Raw genomic sequence first — 27,864 nt, 5'->3', positions numbered from 1 at the left:
ATTCATTTGTAACTTCACACCGTCTGCAACACAGCCACAGACCCCCTGTTTTCAGACCCGTTCCTCCTCCTCCTCCTCCTCTTTCTCCTCCTCCTCCCAGGTCACCGGCTAAAACTGGGTATGTTACGGTCGAGTGGAGCCTGCAGCCTCACTGTCTCTTCAAACAGAGATTGGAGACGTGGATGGGCAATGCAGAATAGAGACACACATGACGAGTCAGAGAAGGGTCAGATCGCAAGTATTTCTGTCACTGTCTGTCAGCAAAACAGAGGATCCCTAAAATAAATAAATAAATGAAAGCATGTCATAGAGGAGGATTCTTGACTGGATGCCTTGGTTGACGTGTCACTCTTAGCCCAATTTTTGACAACAAATGCTTTTTCTTGTCTAGATTAACAGTGAAAACCAGCCTGCCGTCAGAATCTGTAGTCAGTGGAGAAGCTGACCACCTGGTCTCCATAGAAACACCAGTTTTAAGCACACCAGTATTGCAATCCTCCCCAATTAATTGTGCAGCGTAGCTACATCCGATTCCTTGAGCGAACGGCGTATTTCAATTTGCTGGCCTGTCACAAAAACCTCAGCCATGAATCTCACTCAAAGCAAATCTGTTAGATTGTTATTCGGTAATGACTACGTCCTCGTAGGCTACAGCTTCACCCAAATTATTCATAGCATAGAAACCACTCATTACAGTTCATGCCCTGTAATAAGAAGATGTTTGCTGCTGATTTGGTGGAAAGCTGTCTACATGCTGCTTCAGATGCGCTTTAGCAGTCTGACACTTTCAATCTAATTACAAAAGTACGATTAGATTAAAAGGTGTGACAATAATGATCCAGAGTGTTATTTCTGCCAAAACCTTGCCCTGCTGAGGACGTTGTTTCTGCAGATATAATTAGTGCTACACGCTGCCATTTGGACAAAAATACTTAGTTTTACATTCAACGGTTCAGGTAAGAAAGCACATTTTAATCGCTTTGAGTACTTTAAACTGATATTTGGATAAACATGCTTCAGAAGCCATCAGAAGACTTCTGGTATTATTCTCTCGGAAAGTTTTGTTCTTATAGTAAATAGTTGGCCTCCTTTTGAAATTGTTGTTTTTCTTCCCTTGAATCCTGATAAAACATAATCTGGAAAGTTTGGAAGGGGTTAGTTTGAATTTTTAACCGTTCTGAGCTAACAGTCCAGTCGATTTGTGTTGCACGATGGCAGATATGAGAAAAAAGTGTGTTTTTCGACAATATTTGTACAGTTCAGCCCATAATTAAGGTTTGGGACATTTTTTTGCAGTTTCTTAAGGGACTTTAAAAAAATCATTAATAGGATTGTGTGTGAAGTATCTTTGCATATGTATATTGAAAACACAACAAATTGTAGTTCTATCTATCTATCTATCTATCTATCTATCTATCTATCTATCTATCTATCTATCTATCTATCTATCTATCTATCTATCTATCGCATGTTTTATTCAGCTACAGTGTGAATGTAGCAGTTAGAGCATCACAAATTATTTGTAAACGTAAAAAAAAAAAAAAAACCGACCGGGCCGTCAGTCTCTTGGAGCCCCCGCCCCGGCGGTCTGTTGACGGGAACTCCCCCCTAAGTTCCCCGGTTCTCCTCTCGCTGCTCATTCTCTCCATAAGCTGTCACACATACACACACACACACACACACGCACAGAGACGCGTACACACACGGAGCTCCTGCGTGTTGGAGCAAACCTCTGCTCCGTCTAGTCTCTCTCGGCTGCCGAGCCGCAGCTGGTTTGATTCTGCGGGCAGCGCGGAGCTTCGTCGTGACAAGAGTTTTTGGGGGAATCGGCTGAAGGAGGAATGAGCCGCGGAGAAGGAAGATAAGACGATGGTGTCAGAGTGAGTGCTTTCTCTGCTCTCTGTTTAAGGAAACTTGCTTGCTTCCCTCGCTGTGTTGTGCCCTTTAGGAACATCAGTTGGGCTTTATGTGTGATTTTTATTTATTTTTTTAAACGTTTGGGTCCTCGCGCGCTGAGCGATATGTGCACATATCGCGGGCGCTCGTGCCCTCCTCACATCAGTGGGGAACCTCCAGTTGTGTGAAAGGAAGTTGGGATTTCTTACGCCAAGACTCCTGTAGTGAGGCACCTGAAGGGCTCTAACAACAAGTGGTGTAGTTCTAGTCAGTGTGCTCAAAGCTTAAGAGGCAAACTAACTTCATTTTGGAAAGACAAATCCGCTTAGATGCAGTTTTTGCATTATTTTTTTCAGTAGATGTCCAGAAAATCGGTTGTCAGTGAGCACGAGTCAGTTGCCGGTATTAATCGCTAAGTTAAAAAAAACAAAAAAAAAAAACAAACAAAAAACAAATTTGTGGTTTTATAACCACAGATATTGTATCATGCTACTTCCTGCAGTTTAAAGTCCTTTTCATGCATTGCCAGAGACAGTGTTAGTGTGAACTGGAGTTTTCTCCATTGAGTTTTACAGGGCTAACCCTGCTTCACTTCTCCCTGCACACTGCTGATCAGCTGGCTGACACAAGCCTACTACAGTTATACATGAAAGTAGGCTTGGGCTGGTATGAGATTATCATGGTGGGATAGCTGAGGAAAATGATTCACATCTCAGTACAATCTCTTTTTCTCAAAAACGCCCTAAGAAGTTGGAATTTCAATCCGAAAATGTGGTGAATGTGGCCAATATTAACTATTTGTTTGCACTTCTGATGGTTTATCTCTTTAAAGCATACACGCTTAGCGCAGTAAACATGTTGCCATTGTTTTAAATTAGAGAAGTAAGAGAAATATGCTATTTATCAGCTTGCATTGCTAACAACAGTTAGCCATCATAGCAGTTAGCAAACCGCACTGTTTTCTGACTTGCATTTACAATGCTCCCCTCTCAGGTGTGAAGTCATTCCCAGCTGCAAACTCTAATTTTGGAGAATATTATCCCTTTTTGTTGTTCTTTTCTTTCCACACAGGTGTAACTAGGTGGCTATGTTGTTGGCTAGCTAGCCAGCAGCTGCATGCTTAACAGACAGGCCTCTCAGTGTGAATATCAAAATGTAATATGTTAATTTAGTATTTTGGTTGTTTATTTAGAAATCAGAATAGATTTCAAAAGCTCTGTGGTTGCATTAATAAATAAATTTTTAAGTTTTGCAGCAGTGTTTGAGCTTAACGGATTTTAAAAACAGCTTTACCAGAGACAAATATAAATATTCAGAAGCCAAGTAGAAATCAGAAAATGTTCTACTGTTTTGAATAATGCTGTGCTTGCAGTGCTGTAATGCAACTCATTTGGCTCCAATGTGTCCTTCAGCCCTCCTATAAGGTGAGCGTTTGTGTATGTGCACACACATGTGTAAGTGCGCCTGCTGTTTGGCGATATCCTGCCAGGTCCTGGAAGGTGGGGGTCAGTCACAGGGTCTCCCCTCTGGAATTCTCCTAGAATAGATGTGACGCACGCACGCACGCACGCACGCACGCACGCACGCACGCACGCACGCACGCACGCACGCACTGAGAGAGACCTGCAGTCCTTTTTCAAACTTTGATTCCATTCCCTCCACGTCCACCCATCTCAGCAGTCTGGCTCGTTTTTATGGACCAATTTTATCTATTCATCAGCGCTGATTCAAAAACTAAATGGCTAAACCTGAAGAGAATGTTTTTTATTATGTGACCAATTGTTAAATAAATTTTTTTCAGCCTTTTTATTGTCAGAAAATTCTGTTATGTTCACAGTCTGCAACGTGCGTCCAACCACCACTCCTGACAAGGCAATTTAGTATTAACAAATATTTGACGAGTGGACTCTATTCTTGTTGAAGGGAAGTGGGTCAGAAGACAGAGACAATTCACCGGAGCTTTATTGTTACTCCCCGGCAGGTCCAGTGTATTTTTGTCAAGATGATAGATGCTTAAGTGTGTGTGTGTGTGTGTGTGTGTGTGTGTGTGTGTGTGTGTGTGTGTGTGTGTGTGTGTCAGTGACTGAAAGAGAAGGAATTAGAAGAACTCGCCTGCTGAAACTTGAGCCTATTTGGACACACTGACGTTTGCAGGGCCACAAAGAGTGTTCTTCATGAACTCTGAGGAATCTGGAAGCCTCTGTGTGTATGTGTGAGGCTGTGTGTCACATTAGATGTCTTCTTTCATCTGACATGGATACTCACAGATATTCTTGTGATTGTTTTTGCCTTATTGTTGACATGATGCATAGTTAGGTTAGGTTAGTGACTGTCTTCCTGAAAGACCCCACAGGTTGTTGCTTCTTGCAGGAAATTACAACTTGCACTTTGAAAGAATGTGCAGCTTGCAGTGGTTGTGGAAGAAAGCGTCATGTGAAATATCTATAAAAAAATTTAAAAAAAGCAGGGATATACAAGGAGTAAATGTGTGGTTTATGTATATAAATAAAAAGTTAGATGTACTGTCTATCTCTGATTTAGTGGTGTTATTCCTGAATAAAAATAGGAAGCAACAGAGTAATTGCAATGACATATCTTTGTCTTAACAGCCGTTTGTTTGGATTTCACGAAGGAAACAAAAAAAAAATAGCATTTTGTTATTGCAATGGCAAAAAAACAAACAATAAAAAACACGTTTAAGCCCCAACAGCTAGCTTTTTAAAAAATCCTTCTTACCTTCTTTAAACCACTTTCTAGTGGTTTAAAATTTGATTTACAAATTAGCAAAGTACAAAAACGTAACTTAATTTAATTTTTGTGTGACAACAAATGTTCTCATAAAAAGAACACATCCAATTTCAAGTCTCCTCCCAAGACTTGCATCTTAATAAATACCAAATCCTTGAGCCATTTTGTTAACAAACCCAGCCCAACATGGTAATTTAGTTATTGCAGTACCCACTTCTGCCTGTTGAGGCAGTAGTTTACTGGAAATGCCAATTATGATTCAGAACGTGAAGTTACATCCTTCTATGTACTACATTGGGATGCAGAGATGAACCATTTTCCAGCTATGTGGCCATTTTCCGATCTTTGATTTTATTCAGCTTTATTGCCCTTATTGCCCTCTGGACTGTCAACAAGTGCAGAGGCTACTTGTTGCTTCCATTGAGAATTTGCTGGAAGTAACCTTACTGCTATTCATGCCTAAATCCTTGATTCTTTTAGTTGAGCAAATAAGTAAACAAGATGCAAAGCAAATCTGTTAAAAGGCACAAATCCTGATCTGCAAATATATGTTACGCTACCGGAGAGCGTTTTTGTTCCGTTTCCTAGGTGATGCATCAATGTGAGGATTTCAAGTTTTTCAAGCAGGCGCAGCAGGAACCTACTGACCCATTGGTATGGTTTGAATGCAGCATTCAGAACCGCTGAACAAAACAAAACAAATACGGTGCAGAGACAGTAACCCAAATGCAACATAAAAAAAAACCAAACTTTAAGCTGTTTGGTTGTTGATTGTGAAAGGTCTTTGAATGTATAGAGCCTTCTTTTCAACTTGTGTTGACATGGTTTCAAGATTGATGTACTGATTTGTGCTCGTGAAAACATGTTCTCTTATTAAGTGCCAGTGTGCAAAACATATGCGTTCGATGCATGTACATGCATGTACAGTGTTGTGAAAAAGTGCTGCTTTGTACAGATTTCTTCTGCTTTTTTTTTTCCCGCACTCAATGTTTCAGATCTTCAAACATGTTTAAATTATCAGACAAAAATAATGATTTACGCTGACCTAGTGTAAAAATGTCATTGCTTGTTGGGCGATTCTTAAGTGGCAACAAATGCTGTTAGGTTTCTGTAATAAAAGACAAAGGAAATGTGTTAATTCAGCCACAGTGGAAAGTTTACGAGGATCTCCAACTTGTTTAAGGTCACCCCTAGCATCTTAATTGGATTCAAGAAAGGAGTTTGACTGGGCCACTGTCCTTCAGATTATTGTCCTGCTGTATCATACCTAGGTAATGTAATAAAGTGATGGTTGGACAGAATTCATGGTTTCTATTAATTGCAGGACTTTGTCAAGGTCCTGAAGCAGCAAAATAACCTCCCCAGACCATTATATTATTATTTTTTGGCTTCTTTTTTTAAGTTTATCTCATGTGTTAGTTCATCTGTGTTCACTGTTTGTGCTTCAGATTTATTTATTTTTTTAAGATTAGGGTTTCTTTCTGTTCTGTTTTATATCAGGTCCTAGTTTTTTCCCTCCTTTTCTTTCTCTTTGCTTTGTTGATTCGTCACCTTACCCTTAGCCTGCTATTCTGCTCCCCTTCCCAGCTGTTTCTCATTTACCAATTTTACCTCTGGATGCTCCCTTTCCCGGCAGCATCCACTCATCAGTGATCAGCTCTTCTGGTTGCTTTGTCACTTCCACCACTTCAGCATTAAAGCTCTTCAGATTCCATTAATCCTCATTTTTTCCTCCATTTATTCCTCCACTCCTCTCTTGGGCTCTCCAGAAGTTTGTTTGCGTGTCCCGTTTCCAGGTTGTGTCGTCAGCTTTGTACTCCCCCCTCCGCCCCCTTCATTAAATATGCGTTCCACCACCATCCCAAGTTGTTGTCTGCACTTTTGTGCAGCTTCATCGTTTGAACCCTGCATTTTCTTTGATGACCTGAAACCTTTCAGTGTGACAAGCAGGAAAAGAACAGAAGAATTTCGGAAACAAAATACTTTGGCATAGCGCTGTTTAGGGTTTATTTATTATGCCTTCGGAGCCAAATTTTTACATGCTGACCTAAAGGAGGGACATTTAAAAGACAGTGAATATTAGATAACGTCTCTCTGTGGTGTTTTTGGACCATTTCATCAGTTCGAATGCGCGTGTGTGTCAACACCATACACACACAGTGGGAATATGAATGCGCGAAAAAGCGAGAAATCTGTTTTGCTTCCCATCGCAGATTGGCAAATCCATGCTTTGCTGAAGTGAAACATGATGTCAAGCTACCTCAGGGCGTGAAATCTTACACTGTGTGGCAACTTATCCAAGAACCACAACCCACAGGGGAAAAAGTAGCAGATTTACACTTTTAATTTTATGCACTTTGAATGTACTCCTTCTTAATTGATCGGTGGCAGACCTGGCTTTATATTTACTGAGGATTTCTGTTCGTATCTGCTTTGTTTGACTTACAAGAACTGCTCCGGTGAAAAAGATTATTTTTATTTTAGTCTTCTTCTTGCTTCTCTGCATGACAAGATTGTCTGTGGGTGGATTGGTGGGTGGCTGGGCATCAGAGTGGGACTCCATTACAGAGCTGTATAAATCTGAGCCACGGTTTCTTTGCATTTGCTCAAGTATGTGCGTCTTTTCACACGTGCTTGTGACTTCGAGCTCTTAGTTTGTCAGTGCTTGTGTGTTTGTGTGTGAAGCCATCCATTTATAGCCGGTTTTAAGTTGGGTTTCGTCTTTTTCAAGCATAGGTGGAAAGGGGCAGTATAAATGCCTCTGGCAAATATTCGATTGGAAGCTCTGGCAGTAACCATTGTGGCTCTGGTTTTTCAGTGCAGATGGATGGAGAATGGAGGTTGGGTCTGGAGTCACAAATTGCACACTAGATATATATTCTGTGAGGTATATATCAAAATTTGCAACAATTCATGGAAGAAATGGAAAATTCACTATGACGTAGACAGATCAGATTTTAACAGACTTTTCAGTACAACCAAGAATAATTTTGTTGTTGTTTCCACAAGAAGAGAAAATTAATCTCAAAATAGGTTTTGAATAATCTGTAGTTAGTGTAGAATAATTCAGCCCAGGTTTGAGAAGTCTATGCATTGCAGTGTTGAAGCTTATCTCAAGCTAGGCATGTCCCAGTGGCAAGAAACCCCCCCGAAAGAACTGAAAAGGCCACTTTTCACAAATAGAATAAAGGTTTTATAAATATCAAACTGCGTTTTAAAGACTGTGTTTTGCTCAGTCCAAGTATTTCAGATTTTAATAGAATGGTATGATGCAGACCAGTGTAATTCTAAGCGGTAAAGTAGCACTGACGGAAAGCACTTGCTAACATTAGCATTTTTTGCAGCGAACGAGTCGCATGTCACCATTTACTCACAGGGCTTAGAAACCATTTGAATCTCGTCTGTCACTCCTCTGGTGTTTTTATGCAGCATTTATGTGGCCCCAGCAACTTAAAAGTGGTTCAGGGTACTTGTGTAAAACATCGCTACTCTACAAGAGCTTCATTTCTTACTTCTAATCGAGTCTCAAACATGGATGATCCATCCATCCATCCATTTTCTTTACACCCTTGTCCCTTAGTGGGGTCGGGAGGGGTGCTGGTGCCTATCTCCAGCTAACGTTCCGGGCGAGAGGCGGGGTCACCCTGGGCAGGTCGCCAGTCTGTCGCAGAAACATGGATGATATTGATGTTATTAAAAGCACTTTAAATCAACAGAAGAGAATATTTTAGCTGTTTTGAAGTGCAAACTGATCTGAAAAGGTGATCAAGGGGTCGTGAAACTTGACTCTGTTACACCAGTTCTTTTGGGAGGAATGGGACAAATCTCCATCAAACTATTGTTCAAGTTATACTGTAGAAAAGGGACTTGTATCGCATAATATTGAAACTATACAGTAAATAAAATCTCAAAACAATACATCTCACTCATTATTCTGCAATTTAGCAAACAGAAATAAATTTTTGCCAGCTCTAAAAGTTGTAAAACAGAAAAACTTTAGTCTGAATTAATGTCAGGCAGTGAGAAAAACCAGGTATGTCTTTTGATGCAATGTGCTAATACCTCAATTCAAGTGTATGTCAGATTTAAATAGGGAAAAAAAAACTCACGGTGAAGTGCAGAAACATGATTTAAAAAAATGAATGAAAATAAAACTTGTTTAAAGGAAAAAAAAGACCCTGAGCGCCTGGAGAAATACTGCAAAGGGCACTTTAGAAGATTAAAGGAGAGTCTGTCCACTTGGAAGTAAATTACAAAGGAATGAGATTTTTTTATAGTAATGCTCATTTATTAGTTGCGGTCGTTTAATGAACCTCTAAAAGCTTCTCCTGCACAGACGTGTGACATAATAGGAGAGCGGCCAATAAAAGAGAGTACGTAACAGGAAAGCAACAGAGGTGGAAACTCTTTTTTTTGAACTGACATGGACACACATCATTTTAAAACTGGAAACTCCCTCAAATTTAAACAACCGCCGTCTGTCTAAGAGCTAAAAGAGCGCAAATGCAACATGTTAGGTACATTTCATCTTCCGATTACCTAAAATCTATATAATCATTCTCAAATTATGTGTTATCATGCTGCTGTATGTCTGAACGTGGGCGTATTTGTTGATGGGTGTGGCGTCTCTGCTTTCCTGCTGGCATGAAAAGTCAGAGCAAATCGTGGGCCGTCGAGGTTTCTCACACGTTTTGCTTTCCAATTGATTTAATGTGTGATTAATGCTCTCTGCACCCACATGTGGTCGCCTATTTTTGTTGGAATAACACTCACACGCACACACCCATGTTCACGCATATGTGCTACATGCACACTAATGGACACACCAAATTGTGTTACTCATCACTGCAACACAAGGCGCTGTTGTATTTAGCACTTTTCTGCCTTTTTAGTCACATAGCCATTCACATTTTCCAGCAGCATTTGCTCGGTGTGTGTGTGTGTGTGTGTGTGTCCGTGGGTGGTCTACTCATATTCCATGTAATGCTGCCCACTGCTAAAAATGAAGACATGACAGGGAAAGTGTGAGTGATATAGAGAAGTTGGTGTGTGTTTATTGGAGGGTTGGGGTACATGGAGCTGCGTCTCAGGTTCTGCTTTTGTCGAACGTACGTAGAAATCTTTTTACTTACCATCTTTATAAATCTGACAAAAAAAAAAAACAAAAAAAAAAACTTTCCTATCACGAATCCTTGACGGAGTCTGTGATGTTTTTAGGATTTCTTTAGAATTTTGAAAGAGCAATTCAGGGAAAATGAAGGAGGAGAAATTCAGATCAGACAAGGATAAAAGGACTACTTCAAAGCTGGCTGGCATAAACCAGGCTGCAGTCGCTAGGGAATATAATAAAAGATTCAAATAAATATCCTTCCTCTAGAAGAAAAAATCACTTTTTACTTTGTTTTCCACTCACGCCTACAGTAGATGCAGTTATAAATCACTGCTTTGGCAAGGTGGAACATTTTTAATTAATTTTATTTGTTGTTTCAGTTGTATTTTATGCTCTGTTATTGCTAAATGCTTAGCATCTTCTCATTTGTTTCTTTTTTGCCCACTGTTGATATCTGAGTTTGCTACTCATGGATGTACAGATAAGACAAAGGAGCACTTAGTTTATGGAGTTATTGTGGAAAAAGAAGTAGCCGAAATGGCCATCTGGGCCAGGTTTGATATGTATGTATGTTGATATGAATCTGCACCAATGGAAATTCATTGTAACCAGTCATTTTCCGACACTCTATAATGTGACTTAAAACTATAGCCACGAGCAATAAAACCCATAAATTAGCTTGTTTTTCTGTCGCATAGATGGTGTCCATGGTAATCCAGGCCAAACCAGCAACAACAGCAGCTGAATGAGATCCAAGTTTTTGTCAAAAAGTCCAAACTAGGTTTTGAAATTCAAAGCAACAGCGTTTGCCGCTGAACCCAACCCACAATAGGGTGATTCATACATGAGTGAGTGGGAGGTGGACTGGGCCCAGTGGCCTCTCCTCTCCACCTTTAACCACTCAGAGATCCACCCTGGGAAAAGACAAAAACGGGACTAGGAGAAAGTAAAAGGAGGACGAAGATTGTTGAGACAGGAATGAGAATCTTTGATTCACAAAAATCCCAACATCCCCCTCGCTGCTCATTGACTGGTTCCTTTGTGGCTGCGGTGAAACATGCTGATTGGCTGCTTGGGTCTGAATGTCAATGCTTCTCAACTGCGGACTCTGGAATGCGTGTGTGTGTGTGTGTGTGTGTGTGTGTGTGTGTGTGTGTGTGTGTGTGTGTGTGATGAGTTAATGGCTATCCATTGAGTGCTTGATTGTGTCCCCGCTGTCAACACTGACCCTCTTTGTTCAGACTTTCACAAATACCCACATGTACACACGCATCTGAATAAGAACAAGGCATTCCTCCGACGGCAGGGAATTTGCCATGACGGGAAAAAAAAAGAGAAAGAAGAGAGAAAAAGGAGAAAGAAACGCCACCACCTTTATGGACTCTGTGGTTCCTCCTGGTCCTGGTTTCAGACATGAATCAGTCTGAGGCTAAAAATGTTATATTGCTACAATTTATGATAATTCTACACCATCTGCTCTTTTCATCATTTCTTTCTTCTGTGGCTGTGGACCCAGATGAACCCGGTCCCGCATAAAAATGAGTTAAATTGAATTTGCAAGAACATAGGAGTTAAGAGTCCGCCTGTGGTTCTGCAGGGAGCCCTCAGTTTCTGCGAGTCAGGACTCGGCTTTGATTAAATGTCTGGAAAGCAGATGCATGGCATCTTGACAACCTAAGTGATGCCACAGCACAGTTGTTGCTACCATCAAAAGTAATGGTACCTTGTAAAAGTCTTTTACATTAAAGCAAAACACCATGTATTTAATTGGAATTGCAGATGGCAGCCCAATGAATTGCTCTATCATTGCTCTATCAGAACCCCTTTGCAATCCAGCTGCGTAATTTAAAACACAGTAGAGAGGTAAGCTATGAAGTTTTGCAAACTTTACTCATGCCTGAGATATCCCAACATCCCAAGCTTCAAACATGGTGGTGGTAGCATCATGCTGTAGAGACGCTTCTCTTCAGCAGGCACACGGTGGAGCTGGTCGAAGCTGATGGATTGAGCTAAATGTTGGCCCATCGTGAAATAAAACATGTTAGAGTCTGCAAAAGACCGAGGCAGGGTTTCACTTCCCATCAGAACAACAACTTCCACCGGAGCTACAGTGGAATGGTATGGAAAAAAGTCCAGACCTTGAAAATTGATTGATTGGTTGATTGATTGTAGACAGAAACCCTCAATCCAATTCGGTTGAGCTTGAGGTAAAAGAAAAAAAGGGTAAAAATCGTATTGTTGAAGCTGACATCCTGCAAGAGACTTGCAACAGTACCTGCATCTTTTTGTTGAGCTTTTTGTTGAAGTAAAAATACAAAGAACATCAAGTGTTTTTTCTTTCTTCACATTTATGTGCTACTTTGTATGTGAAAAATGATCAGCGAGTGTAATAAGTGCTCTGGAAGGCACTTTAAGAGCTTGGAGTAGACCTCAGTAGGCCTGAGTTGTGGAATATAATGGCTGCTCTGTTACAGGATACTTTCAGCACTGTTTGGTTAGGTTAAAGCAGCAGAAACTCTTGATTAGGGGATTGCAGTTGGGGTTGGAAATATCCATTTTTTTCATACATACATGTAAATTCCTGATTGACGAGTTCCTGAATTTCACTTTCACTTTTTTTTTTTTTTTTTTACAATTATGCTTGGGGTGGCTTAACTTTTGAAATGTAACTAAGCGTGGTTTCCAATATCAGCACAAATCTGTCATGGTGTCAGTTTTATAGGTGAGGCCGTCTTGCTTGGAATTTGGAAAGGTATCCGGCCAAGCGAAGGATACTTTTCATGAGAAGTCATGAGACGAATTCAAAGATGTGACATCATTGGGCTGGCAGTGGGCGCCTTTGGCTGCTTTGCGTGCAAGATGTTCGAGCCTGCAACATCCATAACTGCACAACATATCAACTAACAACATGCCTGGGGTAAATGATTCCCTTTTATTTGTCAGTGTGGGCAGACCATGCGTCTCACAGTTGACCACAGACGGAGGAAGACAGACCAAAGGATGGAAAATTGTATGACTGAGCTCGATGAAACGTAAAGGAAATGCAGAATCCAGTGTGTTGCACAACGAGAAGAGAGTAAAATGCAAGAGATTTGGATAAATCCACCCATTTGGCAATAGACCTCCAGTCTAAATATTGTCTGTCCTTCTTGGGGAAACAAGCAAAGAGTCTTTGCCTCTGTTTGCCGTGCCAGTCTGTACACCAGGGCAGAGTACAGCTATTGCAGAGCTGTTAGTAAATTAAAATGTGAGTTGGGAGGACAGGAAGAGGTGGAGGAGGGAAGTAGCAATCTCTCTCTAGGGGAGTGAAAATGACCCAGTTGTACTAGTTTGCCCTTCCTTGTTTTTCTCCTCTCACTTTAATCCTAATCCATTTAAGGAGCGTCACCGGCGAGATAAGATTGCTTTGACACTGTCAAGGCTTAAGTGCATCTCTTCCTCGTTCTGGCTGGAGGAAGCCGGAAGTGGGCTGGTGTTGCGGGAGGAACGACAGCCTTTATCTCGGTCACTAAGCACAGGCTGAGGGAGGCCTGTCATTGCTTGCTCTGCTGCTTCCCCCGCTCCGTGCGCATGCACACTCAGAGGACGGCGGCGCGCGCCGATATTCAGGCCCAAGAAACAAGGTCACGTTTTGCAGAGGAACACGTAGACAGACACACAAGCGGACGCGCTCCGCTCGGCTGCGGTCGGACGAAGCAGTGGTGTGTGTTTAAATACGTGTGTGCGGTGGACTGTTGGCAGGCAGTGTACGATGAACTGGTCAGAACCAAGCACACTCCAGCTTCCCTCATGCCTTCCAGTCTGACCACTAGTGGCTGTGCGTGTGTGTGAACTCCAGTGCAGTTTAATGCTCCATCCATGCTTTCTTCCTTTCACTCGGAAGGATACAATTTCTTAACCCAACAAATTTTGTGTAGTGAGGCTATCGTGATGCCACACAAGTTGGATTTGCATAAAGGGTCATTTATTCTCCATAAATGTTTCTTCAACTGGGTGTGTGCTTGATGGGCTTTGGAAAGATATTCGTTACTGAGTTTCCCAGGAACGTCGTCTAGCGTCACAAACATACGAAGTCAACTGTCAGAAACCGTCTTCAATGTTGTTTGATTTTGCAACACACTTATACATGCACTGAGTTTGGCCAACAGAATATTCCAGGAATACATTCAGGCATTATTTGCAATGGTTGAAGAAGAATTTGCTCTCGTTTAGGCTTTTTAAAAAAACTTTTACATAAAAAAAAAAAAAGATCAAAACAGCTTAAAAAAACCATCAGACAAAATTTCAGCATATTTATTTTACTCCTTAACTTTTTTCCCCAGTCATGGAAACATTAAGGTCTAATTAAGATGCACTCTTGCTCTTGTTTTCGTAACATATTGCTTTTTTCAATTAAAATACATAGGATCAGTAGCTACTACATTTGTCACCATCTGTAGTTTGTAAAAAGGCTCATTTGTATCTTTTGATTCTTTGTTGTTGTCTCATTAGGGTTTCTCTGCTCAGCCAAGCTCGTCTAATCCGAATGATCTTTATCCCCACAAAGGCTAATTAGAGCTTGAGAGAACATGTCTTTGTTACCAACACTTTGTTAACTCTGTTTTATTTTATTAATTCTGTTACAATAACAGGAGGATAATTATAATCTGTTATAACAATAGTTATATCTATATTTAGTTATATGAATATAACTAAATAAAGTAGACTAATTGACAAAGTAGTTCATTTAAAATCCAAAATTGAGCTTCGAGAAAAAATGGGAAAATAACAGAAGACCAGATAAGTTGAGGGTTTTTAATAGAGAGACGTCATCCCAGTCTCTCTATAAACCGTAAGCTACTAGAGTTGCACTGATTTATCGACCAGCTGATTTCCTTCATTTTGGAAGATTGGTGATCGGCCGATACTTGCATGGGGAGCGGATCTTGTCCACCGAGCTTATCTACTTCAGCAAAGGTCTAAAAATCAAACCAATCTCTCACATGACAGAGGTTTGACTGATACACAGGCCCGTGTCTGAAACTTCACAGTTGACAACAGTGACGGTCGTCACCCCAACCAGTTGCTATATTCATGCTGAATTTGGCGACATTTCCGACGAAAAAATAAAACGTGTCGGCCGAAATCGGAATCAGCAGGTCAGGCTTTTTAAAGATCAATAAAGAAAACTGCAACTTTGATCAACAGTCCAGTTTTTTTTTTTTCTTAACTCTGGTTCATACCTTGTGAGTTTTCTATAAACTCTTTACTGGACTTTGCTTCACAATCCTCTCAAGACTGTAGTTATTCCTTTTGTATCTGCACCTTTTTCCACTACACTTTTACCTTCCACTCGACTTTCCATCAATCTGCTTGGATGTGACGGTGTAAACGACCAGCAGTCACCTTGTCTGGCGACCTCTCCAGGGTGTATCCTGCCTCTTGGTCGAAATGACTTGCTCTGTCTTTCTACCGGTCTGTGATTGTATATTTGCCAAAAGCATGGTCTTGTAATAACATTTCAGAGTTTTTATTTACGCTGCATCTTATTATAATTGTCAGAGAAACAGAATTTTGTGTTTTCATTAGCTTTGAGCCAAAAAGAACAAAAATAAACACTTTAAAGATATGTGTGTTTTGAATTTAGACTCTGACTTTAATTGTTTAAAACTAAATTCCTGAAATAAATTAACTTTTTGATGACTTATTGAGGTTTTATTTATTTTTTTAATCCCTTTTTCACTTTGTTTTCTTGCTTTTCTTAGTTAGTGGTGGACTTTGTGAATATTTACCCTGAGATTATACGTTCCTGCAAATCAAACAGATGCCAAAAACTATCTTCTCCAGTCCTTAGAGTGCTGTGCCGCTAACTTTAGAGCTGGGGGAAAAGAGTGTAGGCAGACTGTATACACACTTTTAATCATTTTCTCAGAAGTAATTTCTTTTAACCTGGAAGGCTTCCACAAAGACTGTAAGTCCACATCTTGTTAGTTGTGGACTTACAGTCTTGTTTCTGTGGAGGCTATTGATTTTTAGCGATGCGAGAAAAAGACTGTGTACAGAAAGAAACAAACGGATCAATTTCCCCTTCGGTAGTCTCGTATTGCGAGTGAGCTCCTGTCTCCTCCTCAGGTAAATCTGAAAGTTTGAATATTTATTTTTAATAACAATAGAACAAAGAGACAAACCCCCCAGCGGACGCTCGAGGATGTCGAAGGCGAGACTTCTTCCTCGCTTCGATCGTGAGGTTTTCTTCTTATGCGTGTGGAAGCCTTAATGTCTGTGGCATCTGCACAATCTGCCAGCACTTCCTATGATTGTCAACTCTACGTCCTTGAGGTTTCCATGGTTACAGACATTGCTGGATCCCCCAGACATGCACAGACACCAGACAGATAAAGGTAACTCGAGCTGGTAGTTGAAGCAGAGCTGCGCAGCTTGCTGAGAACTGTGAAATCCTCAAACCAGGCTCTTTTTCACCATCTCTCCTCTCTTCTGGGACACCAGAGACATTGTCTCTGTCTTTGTTCGAGAAAGAGCTCGCTTGGAACAGCTTTGTGGTTACATTGTGTAGCAGTGACCAGATATTTGTTGCCTTTTTTGTTTCCTGCCGTGTTTTTTTTATTTTTTTCCCCCTGAAATCCAGGAAATGTGGTTATTTTATCAACTCCAGCTGCTTAGATTAATCGTGACAGTTTAGAAATTACAGTTAGAGACTGTATTTTATGTCTTCTCACTGCTGATGTTTTATTTGTTTTGATGTTTTTGATGCAAGCTAAAATGTATAAATAGGAGGTCGGCATGTGTCCTGTTACCAGACTTTTATGTTGTTGTTCTTTCTTCTCTTCAGTCTCACTGTAATTTCTCCCTTTGGCTTTTCGTAAAAGTATTAAAAAAAATGTTTATACTTTGCATGAACTCAAATTTGAAGTGTGCAGTTCCTTTAAAAGTTTTGCCACAGACTCCCAAAATAATGTAGGTCTGGACTTTGACTGGGCCATTTTTATACATCAGAACGCGTTTATCTCTAAATCGTACTTTTGTTGCTCTCAATGTGTGTTTGGTACCGTTGCCGCAACTTTCTGGCTTTTATCTGTAAGGCAAAAGTGAAAATCCTTTCTACAACTATGCAATGCTTTGTGTTGGATCTGCCGTCTCACATCCCAGTACAGCGTGCTGGAGTTTTTGATTGTATCATCACAAAATCTGCAAAATCTCGAGGTGTTTGACTAGTTTTGCAAGGTGCTGCATTTCTTCTTATCCGTCTTGTGATCTGCTCAGAGAATCCTGACAGCAGATTTCGTTTTTCTTTGCCTCCTCATCTGCCCAGGTCGGTCAGGGCTCCTCTAGGGGGCAGAGGCAGAAATGTTGATTCTCTTTCTTCTTAGCTTTGCAGGAGCTGCAAGTACGTGCATTTGTGTGGACTCATGTTTGATGATGTACTGAAAAGAAACCCGGAGCAAACTAAATGATGACTGGACGTTTTCTGATCTTTGGTCGACACGCGTCGATGTGTCCCTTTTTTACATGGAGCTGACGATGTGTGTGTCAGATCCTCCCCACCTGGGGAGATCCAAGATGTTGTAGCTTGATATCACCGACTTTCTTTCATCGGTGAGGTGATTCTCCTGCTATGTGTTTGAACTGAAGAGAATCAAAGGCTGCAGCTGGGGTCATATCACCCGCGAACCAAATCTGCCAGGCTTTTCTTCACAGCCTGTCTTTTCTTTCAGCCTGTAATGTCAGCTTTGTTCTTTCTTTCTTTCTTTCTTTTCTTTTTTTGCCCTTCTTCTTGGATGGACGATGGCAAATTCCCATCGATCATTCTTTCCCCCGTCATCAACCGGCTTCACGCTGTTGGTTTACCATCGCTACGTGCAGTCTGTCCATTAATGAGCGGTAGAAGTTTCAGTAAATTTCCTGCTCGTGCACCAAGCTGTGTTTGCTTGCTGAGTCATGAGGGAAGAATAGAAACACGTAGAGGGACTTTAGTGCTACAAAAACAGCAACTTGAAAAGATCTCCATTGGGTTAGTCTCAGATTACCGAGTCCCTTTATGAGTTTCCTGCTGAGCTTTTTTGATTGTGTTCTCTGCCCACGCTAATAGCTCTGGATTCCCATCCTGCCTCAGTTACTGTAAGTAACAGTAGTAATGCACGCAGTAAACTCCTGAAATCCGACTCCGTGAAAATAGTGAATAACACACACCGAGTCACTTTGATTGCACTAAATGATTTTCCTGGACAGTAGTCAAATCCTATGCACCGAGTGCCAGGCACTGCAGTTATTCTTAGAGCTGACAAAAATCTGCAAAATTGTTCTGCAATTACAATGCTAGTATTACAATCCAAATGCCGTGTTTACACAAACCAGCGCTTTTTTTTTTTCCTGCATCCTAATTAAAGACTGAAAACGTCTAAAAAGCAATCATTTAAGAAACGTTGAACTTCATGCTGATGTGGCCTGTAATTACCCTGTAATTTCATCATGGCAGCGATGCGATTCAGCAGCGATTTGCTGGTTTATTCGTAGGGTCATTGTGTGGAGTTTCACAATAGACAGCGACTCTATCCAGTGGCAGACTGTGTGGGCGGAGCGCTCATGGGAACCCGTCGGAGTCACTTTTGTTGTTGTTGATAACTTTCTTGGTTCCATGCCCAAAAAACGCCCACGTCCACGCACCCGCTGAAGGCGGCGCGCGCCGCAGCCGACATGTAGTCCAACATGTCTGCAGATTGCTGAAGACGTCAATAATTGCAACTTAAGTGAAGCTAAAAATAGATGTTTGTTTTTCCTTATCGAAAAGTCACACACTATGGAAGAAGACTGTATGTTTGTGTTCACGGGTCCTGAAGTTCAGTCACTTTACATTTTCACTTTACAAGCATGTGTACATATATAAATGACCCTTTACAACACAACACAGGGTTGGAGCCAAGAAACACTCAAAGCAATTCTAGATGGCTTTTCATCTCCGGCATTTCTCACTTATCAGCTTCTGACGTCATTTCTCTGCTTGCAGAAAGAAATGTTCTGTAAATTATTTATTTCCCAGAGTTCCCTCTATGCCTTCTCAGCCTTTCTTTCCTTTCTTTCTTTTTTTTTTTAACAGAATAAACTTGTGGTATGTGATAAAACTAAGACAGACCTTTTTTTTTTTATCACTGAGCAACTCGGAAGAACTTTCTTTTTTTAAGGGGTATTTTCAGCCCCTAGGTAGAGAAATATGCAGCTGTGACACCGCTGCATGTCGCATCTGCCTGCAGGCTGCAAACCGCTCAAGCCTGGTCTTATTTATACAGATATACAAAGAGCTTTGAGATACAGTTTTGGATAAAATAAATACTTTAGTCAGTGTGCCTCAGAAACAGGGTAATATTTAGCATTATATACATGTATTTTTAGGCGAATGAGATGTGGTGTCACATGTCTCAAATATGAAGTGCGTTGATAGGTTGGGACAGACTTCGGCTTTAGACAGACCGGACTGTGAACGTGTTGTTGCTTTAACATGTTCGAGACTCTCTATGTATGATAGTTTCTTTTGTTGCTTTTCTGGAGAATGAGGCTGTCGTATAGTTCACACCGTAATGCAAAATTAACAGTTTTATGAATCAATTTTGATTCTGCAGACTGTCGTGTAGTTAAAGCCTCTATTAAATCTGACTTGGGAAGTTACACAGTACTGCTTGTGTGAAAAGCTTAATGACACAAACGTGCAGCTTTTTACTGCAGCTATCATTAAGTTTTATTTAGAATGCAGCCAAAAATAGGTTTTAGTTCAAAGTTGATGAGAGAAGTCGCACTAACGAGAACTTTATACTTAAAAGTTTGAAGTTCAGAGTTTAAAGCATCAACAGCCTTATTAAACTGTGTCCTTCAACCAATAAAGCAGTGCAAATGGATAAGACAGTTGTGATTTTATGTTTTTCTGATATACGTAAATAAAAAAAAAAGTGCAACAGATAGTTCTGTTGTGACATATTTGAAAATGTCTGTAATACGTCTACTCTAAAGTCCTGCTCTCTCTCCCTCTTTCACAGCCTGGATGATCTGCAGACACGTCTCAATATATGCAAAATATGCAGTTTCCTGTAAATTAACTTATCTGATATTTTTGTCACACCAACACTGAAAGTTGTTAGGTTTAAGACTTCTTCCCTCAGGAACAACTTCTAGTCTGAAGAGTGTTGACATCTGCTCCAGAGGACATGGCGTGTTCTCTGGTGGCAAAATGGTCAATTTTTGCTAAATATCCTTAAAAAATAAATGACATTCTTTCTTATATGTCCTGGTAGAAGAAGAGGGGATTGAGATGATGAGAGGATTTTGGTTTTAAGGTTCATCTCCTATGAATGCATAGGTTTTAAAGAACAATTATGACTCCATGGGGAGGTTATCTAAGGCGTCCATCATTTAGGATGAATCAGGGTAATGCAGGCTGCTCTTCCCCCCACCAGCGCCAGCACTTATATAAACATTGCACACCTCAGGATGACAGTGTTGCCTTTGGCATGTGATCCATCATCTTATTCTTATTCCTTTGAATCTGACACATATTTATGGCAAGTTATTGAAACACATGGACTTGTCAGACTTCAGACATGTAAAGTGAAATATATTCTATAATGTAAAGTTTCTCTCTAAAAACTCTGTGTCTTAAGGTTCCTCTGCCTTATTCTACAAGGTAGCAGGGCGGAGAGGGATCCGAAACTCTGGGAAGTCTTGGGGGGGGGGGGACTTGGATGGCTTTAGAAGACCAGAAATTTCCCAAAAGCCGATGAAATCACCAGACTTAAGCTGACGTTGAGGCCCAGGACTTTTTGTAGCAATCATTAGAACTAACAACACTCCCCGCTCTGACGTTATAATAAAGCTTTTTGGAAAACTGCTCATTAGTTGCAGGCTGAGGGAAGGAGACGGGGCGAGGACCGAATCCAGAGTCTCCCAGAGGTTTAGTGGCTCTGAGCTTCAAAGACCCAAACAGTCGCACTGTTGCTGCTGCAGGAGGGGCCGCGTCAAATCAAAAACGTGTGTTTGTAGTGGTAAGTAAAGTGTGCACAGTTGTATAGAGTAAGGTTGACCTTTGATCTCACATCTGATTATTTTTTTACTTTAATTCAAGCACATTTATCCACACTTTTTTTTTTTTTTTTTTTTTTGTTTTGGTAAACATTTTAGGACATACGGGCATTTCCTTACTCAAAATGTTAGTGCCAAAGTGTCTGCATTTACTTCTTCATGCTGTGTGTGTGTGTATGTGTGTGAACAGCAAATGGATGTGTGGCGGGGACTTGGCAGCAGACCGTCAGGATGACTGTGTGTCTGCCTTCCCCCAGGAACTTCCATCTGGAAATTTGGAAACACAGAACTGTCTGTTCATGTTATGTGGAAACATGGCCTCACGGCCACATTTACACTTATAGCGTTTACTGGCATTTAATGATATTGAGAAAGACAGTCATGCACCTACCAGGAACATAGAGCTCATCACCTTCTGAACTTTTACAGGAACGTGCACACACACCTGCAGTCGTACATAAGATCTGTGAGATTTCAGGCTCTGACTCATCGCAGTAGTGAAAGGTAGGCCGTCAGGCTCATACATATTCATAAGGTTGTAATGACAGAGGAGCCGCTGAACTCAAACGATTGTTATTTTATAGGAATATACTTTAAATACTTTAGTGGAGCAACCTTTCAGAATTTAAGTGGTTGGTTTTTAAAAAGCCGAACGCTGCAAAATAAAACATTTCACCTTTTGAATGAGCGTTGTTCAGATTAGTGAAAGCTATGCTTACTGAATGCTGTGCCGTCTTCTGACCGATAAACCGTAGAAACGCTTATAATCAGATAAGGCAGTACTTATTATCATACTGTTAGAGTACTTTAAGGGGTTGTGGAATAAAGTGATTAAAACTTCAAAGGAGTAACTCATAAAAAAAAACAAATGTTCTCTGGTGCAAAGCATAGCATACAATGCTACCCATCTTATTTTGGGTAAATTTAATGTGTTAGGATATTTTGATTTAGTACATAGTTTATGTATTAAGCTGCATTTTTAATTATTTGGTTCGTGGATTTAGAAAAATTTCTTTTTTTTCTTTTTTTTTTTTAACTCACAACTTAGCACGTTGTCAGTTTTTAGAAACTTTCTTCAAAACACTGGATACAAGAAATTTTCCTGCTTTTTCCATCATAGCTGCAGCACAACAGGTTACATCAAGATGCAATCATCACTGCAGGATCAGTGGATGCAGTATTTGGTCGGCATTTCTTTTCCAAGAATCATACAACATTTCGCCAATATATCGTCGTCCCAGCGTCGGTGTGTGCAGTACTCGTATCGCAAAGGACCAGAGTGCAATAACTGTTGGTTATGAACTGGCATGTCATGTCCAGCCAGCTGGACACAGAGTCTCCCAGAGTTAATAATCTTTTGTCAAAATCTTTTGTCAAATTATTAACATGCTATTGAACATATTACTCTCATTTTTCTAAGTGAGAGATTTTCAGGAGGTATGAACAATGCAGCTCTTTAATCCCAGTTGCGATTCTGCCTGCGAGGAGATAAAGGAACTATAATACACTTTATGGACGCCGGTTCATAAAAAAACGAAAGCCATTTGTTATTTCTGCGGTTACATCAACGTTAAACATAGTAATTTGGGATTTTTAAGTATTTAAAAAAACTAATTTGCTCAAATATTCTACTGAATAGTACGTGGGATTATTTAAGCATTTACCTTTTGGGATTCGTAATAGTGTTGTTTCATTAAAACGGCCTGTTCTGTTCAGTTTCTAATGCAACCGGGCACACGCTGTATGCACTTTAGTTAACGACCCGGTCTCAGCGCTGGAAATAGGTCAGTAAGTTATTAAGATAATTAGAAAAATCATGCTTTGACAACGGGGATTATCCACAGCCTTTTGAGCAGACCAGCGTCGACAGTCCGGTTGGAGAGTCTGCTAGTCTTAGGACGATAAAGAGCAGAGGGTTACGTGAGTTCAAATAAAAAAAATCGCTTCCCACATTCAGAGCTCTCTCTGCATGGCAGGAAATGCCTCCCGTCGTGCCTTCCTCGGTTATTCCAGCGCTGCTACAGAAGGTCACTTGCGTCCTTTCTGCAGCTGGACGCATCTCGGCGGACGAAAAGCCAAAGTTGAAGGCCCGATACTCGATCTCTCTTTGTTTTTTAAAATGAAGCTAATAACTCTGCTTGCCTTCAGTTTCCGCCTGCAGTTTGTTTGTTTTGAAATCCCATCGTCTTAAGCAGTTTTCCTCCTCTCCCAGGAGGTGTTGTGTAAACTTGTGTGCTTTAAAGCTTCAGGTTACGTTTTTTTTTTTTTTTTTTTAAAGTCACTTTCTTATGAACTGCTGCTGCTTCACCTAAACTGACAGAGCTGCTGCACTGTGTGCGTGCAACTCGCTCCGCTATCGGTCAGAGTGTCTGTGCTTCGGGACACTAGTCAGCAGGACGTTTCAGGCCTGCAGCAAGTTAGAGCCATAGAAACTGCAAAGCGTTCCCACATCGCCTTTGAACTGCTGCTGTAATGAGGGAATGTTCTTTTCTAAGCCCAACCCAGGGGAGTGTGCATGTGCGTGTGCGTGTGTGTGTGTGTGTGTGAGTGTTTGTGTGACATGGTGACTCATTCAAGCTGCAGCCATTGTCTTTCTACCCCTGATCGTGTTGTTTTCTTCAGCCTCAAAGGTGATTGAAACAAATGAGAACCCCATGTGTCTGCAGCGGCTTGTGTTGCACCAGAAGAGACACTTTGGCTTCACCTGAGGTCGCCTCCTCGCCGTTGGTCTCGGCATGCCGTCTCGACACTGTGTTCTTGCTTAATGACAACACGGCCAGGCAGTCCCTCCCTCGTCTGCTTTCTCCTAAATCCTGCCTTTTACTTTATTTGGATCTGTTAAGTAACTCTCAAGTCGGCTCATGGAGTAGATCTCTGCCGTTTTGCTGCCATATTATGAACAGATGTTCACCCGCATGCTGTCGATACATGTAACCGTAGCCTGCAGCTATGTTTGGAAGACAGACCGGCCTCTCCTTTGCTCCTTTTGTTTACTCAGAATAATTGGAGCGACCAAATCCAGTTTTCTGACTCATTTAAATGAATATGTTCTTTTTATTGTGGCATTATGCTTTTGTTTCTTCTTCTTTTTTTTTTTTTACTACTCTGGTACATCCATCATTATCTTGTTTTCATTATTTTACCTGCGAAGAGCTGATTCATCGCGACTAACATAATGGGCTCTCAATCGCTTATGCAAGAGCAGCCAATTAAGATGCTAGACGCTTAAGCGACTCATTAGAGGCATTCTGCAGATGAGCAGACAGATCTGCTAAATTTACTTTGAGCAACAAAATATGAACGAATGTAATCAAACTCAAACAGATGCTGGTTGTTTTTGCTGTCTGCCATGCCCTGGTTTTGCATTATACTTTATCACTTTGAGGTTGCCGTGAGACTTTTTCAAATAGAAGGATTTAAAATAATAAGGAACCAATAAACAACCAAATCATATGTGCAAATAGGAGGTGGCTATAGGCTACCATGCAGACTGTGTCACAATCACAAACAGGAAAATGCACGAGCACTGGATCCGTACTTTCAAAATTATTCACCAAGACGGACTGCATTTGCTCAAAAATACTAATGAATGAATATATTAGGATATTTATATAAAACTCAAACATTAATTTCTGAACTCTTCCTGAATTAAAACATTACTATTGTTTTTTTCTAAATGAATATAAACTTGTTTTCTTTGCATTATTTGAGATCTGAAAGCGCTGCATCTTTTTTTATTTTATTTTGACCATTCCTCATTTTATGCAAATAAATACTAAACTTTTGCTTGTAATTCCTGAGACATGTTGACAGTAGTTTATAGAATAAAAGAACAATGTTCATTTTACTCATATATCTATGATAAGTAAAATCGGAGAGAAACTGATCATTCTTAATTTTTTCCAGAGCTGCATATATATATATACTGCCAGCATGTGTCACTTTTTGGTGGTGGATACACACAACAAAATGTAGGCTTAATTTTGAAACCATGTTTCGTTGCTCCAGTCGCAGTGGAGCATTGGTCAAGGCAGACGAGGTGAAATAATAATGGTTGTGTCAGGCTATCACATACAATATTTATGAAATATGCAGAAGTTTATGGTCGGCACCTTTTGCAAGACGCCGTTTGTCACACTAGTTAAGCACAATGATATGAAATGTTTGTTTACGAGTACAAAACAGAGGTGTGCGTGGAACACGTGGGCATAAAAGTGCGGACAAATTGACAAAGGGATGAATAGACCAAAGCAAACAGCTGTCGACAGGAAGTCATAGGAAATCAATTGAACAAAACACAAAAGTTTCATGTGGCTAATTGACGTTTAGGTGCGAGTGGAAAGGAAATCTTGCCGTGTATATTAATGTCTGAAAGTGATGAAATGTGAAGCAAGTTCCCAGCGGCAGCGAGGCATGAGAAGACAGGAGGACAGGTCACAAGCGGGAAGACACGGTTACGTTTCTCACTAAGCAAACCGAGAGCCGATAGAAAAAAACGAGGTTTCGGTGAAAAGAGCACGGATGAAAGGGAAAAAAGGCGAGGGGAAGTCTTTAAGAGTAAAGCAAAATGGAGGGATTCCTCAATGAAAGGCAACGGGGTTGGGGGGAAAAGAGAAGCGACTGATGGGATTTAGGACGAGGGAAGTGTGTGAGTAATGTGGAGCAGTGAGTGTCAACGTGGCCTCGGTCTCTGTGCGACACTCTCGCGGACAGAGAGCGACTCGGTAAACACGCACACTCTCCAGATGAAAAGGCAGTCGGACATTTGACCGTGAGCAGAGGCCGGGGGTCACATGCACAAACACGACTCCAAGAATAGACGCTAAACAGCGGGGAAGAAAATAGCCCAGTAACAGAGGATGTGGCGTGCATGTGTATTTGGGTCCATCTTTTTTTTTTTTTAATTTTAATAAGTGTTTGTTGTGCTACGTTTATATCTCGGGTTAATTTGATCGTCTTTACATAAACACTCCAGCGCTCGTATCGTGCCCTCATCCGTAGCTGCTGCTGATCCCGCGAGCTGGTTAATATTTGTTACATTTTCACTTCGTGGCTTTATTGGTCCCACAACATGCACTAATTTGCTTCTTTCTGTCTGTTGAGGTTTTGCTCAACCACAGGTTTAATAGAAAGAAGCAGGAAGGGGTGAGGGGGAGGTGAAGCGGGTCCAGTTTTATGGTCTTGTTTGTACTTCGGGCTGTAAATACCCCCTAACAGGGCTTAAAGTGACAGCTCGCAGCACAAAGTGTCATGTCTGCACTGCTTAGTCGGACTGCTGTTGCTCTACAAAGAAGTCGTTTTAGGAGTTTTGTTGGGCTTCTGAAAACTGCGAGACCGTTTTCGGTCATTAAGTCACACGGAGTAATAGGAACGCTAAATATCTTTTCAAAATGGAAATCTGTTCAAGGTTTTAGCTCTGGTGTTGATGAAACATCTGACATCCTACACAGTGAGAGGTCATGTAAGGATATATATGGAGGAGGGAATATAGAGGCAATTCATCCACTTCTAGGAGACAGAATCTAATTTTCTTATAACAGATATTTTATTAGACACACGTATAATCAGTGGAGTCTAATGACTGTTTGGACGTCTAAAAAAAATTAATGTCCAGCCGTAGTTGAAAAAGCTGTGTGAGCTGAACAAGAGCTGCAGCCAGAGACTGAAAACATGGTTGACATTGTCCTGATAAAATTGGGAAACGATGAACTTTCTGTAACTTATTACCTCTGCTGGTTTATGTTTATGGTGTTTTTATTTTAAGTTTTCAGCATGTCCTTATTGTTTCTTAAAAGCATTCAACCCTCATTGGGACTTTTTGTGACAGACCAACACCAAGTAAGGCAGATGAGAAATGCAGGTCCAATTTTTTTGTACAGAAGAAAAATGATGCATGTAGTCTTTTCTTTTCTCAAAAATACACCGAATCATTTATTTCCCATTCATTTGAATCAGAGGATCAGACTTTGACTGGACCATTTTAACACATAAAGAAATTAATATCTGAACCATTATATCTCTGGCAGTACGTTTAGGTTTGTTGCGAATCTCTGTACAAGTCTTAAATCTTTTGCAACCTCTCTATTTCTTTTTCTTTTTTTAGGATTTCCCTTGTATTTATTTCCGCTCATCTTATTAGCTCTTGCCATAATTCCTGTCTCTGTTGGTGAAAAGCTCCCCACAGCATTAGACTGCCACCGTTACGTTTCGCTGGAAGGGATAGTGTGTTCGGGGTTACGTTGCATTCCCATTGCGCATCGGTTTTTATATATAGGCTGAATGCTTACAAATTTGTCCTTATCTGGCCAGAGCAAGTTCTTCCACAAGCCTGGAAGAGGATGCTCCCAACGCCTTGCTTCCACTGAGCAGCACTGTGCGATCGGTATGGGTCGGTATGCTATTTTCTTTTGAAAGAGGCAAAGGAGTACGGATGGATTTGTCAGAGCACTGTAACTGGACACAACATCATATGTGTGTTATGGCAAAAATATCTAAAGAAACAAGTATTATTTGGGTACTTTATAGGGTACTAACAAAAGTGATTTAGGAAAAATAAAACATAATATTTTGGGGTTTAAAGGAAAAAGTGTTAAGAGAACAAATGGTCATTTTCATAAAAACAGGATTCTGTTCAAACACTATTTTAGCTAAGAATTAGGCTTTAGTTCTTCATTATAAAGCACCTGATAGTTTCTCCGTGACTTGAGGAAAACAACCATTAGCTGCCGTCATGCGGTGTGGTCAGCGATCCGCTCTGGCCAAAATTGGTCAAGATGTCGGGGTTGTGAAGGGAGATGACGAGCTCAGGCTGCATCACAAAGTCCTGATTTTTCTTTTTCTTTTCTTTTTTTCTTTTTCTGCGTGTGTGTTTTTGGGACGCGGTGCCACGATAAGGGAGGGTGAGTCACCAGCGGTTCGGATCAGGATGACTCTTCTAGCAGGCTAGGTGACGAAGGCCCATGGCGACAGGGGTTTGCGGTTAGAAACCCTAATCTGCTCCTCATATGACCTTCTGATGGACAGGAACAGCAGTGTGCGCACTCACCCAT

The 27,864-nt window shown here is 40.8% G+C and overlaps 1 protein-coding gene across 1 annotated transcript in view; it reads left to right on the top strand.

Moving 5' to 3' along the window:
* Positions 1–1,607: 1,607 nt before the first annotated feature.
* The window catches only part of ppp2r3a (protein phosphatase 2, regulatory subunit B'', alpha), a 67,370-nt gene continuing 41,113 nt past the window's right edge, over positions 1,608–27,864 (top strand). Inside the window, exon 1 of the mRNA XM_015032967.1 lies at positions 1,608–1,880. The gene's annotated coding sequence lies outside the window, so the exon portion shown is untranslated. The remainder of the gene's footprint in view (positions 1,881–27,864) is intronic.

The sequence above is a fragment of the Poecilia latipinna genome, unplaced genomic scaffold (assembly GCF_001443285.1).
Source record: "Poecilia latipinna isolate Pla-1442-1.1 unplaced genomic scaffold, P_latipinna-1.0 Scaffold255, whole genome shotgun sequence".
In the NCBI taxonomy this organism is placed as follows: domain Eukaryota; kingdom Metazoa; phylum Chordata; class Actinopteri; order Cyprinodontiformes; family Poeciliidae; genus Poecilia; species Poecilia latipinna.
Note: the sequence above shows the minus strand (reverse complement) of the source record. Positions and strands in the feature narration are given on the sequence as shown.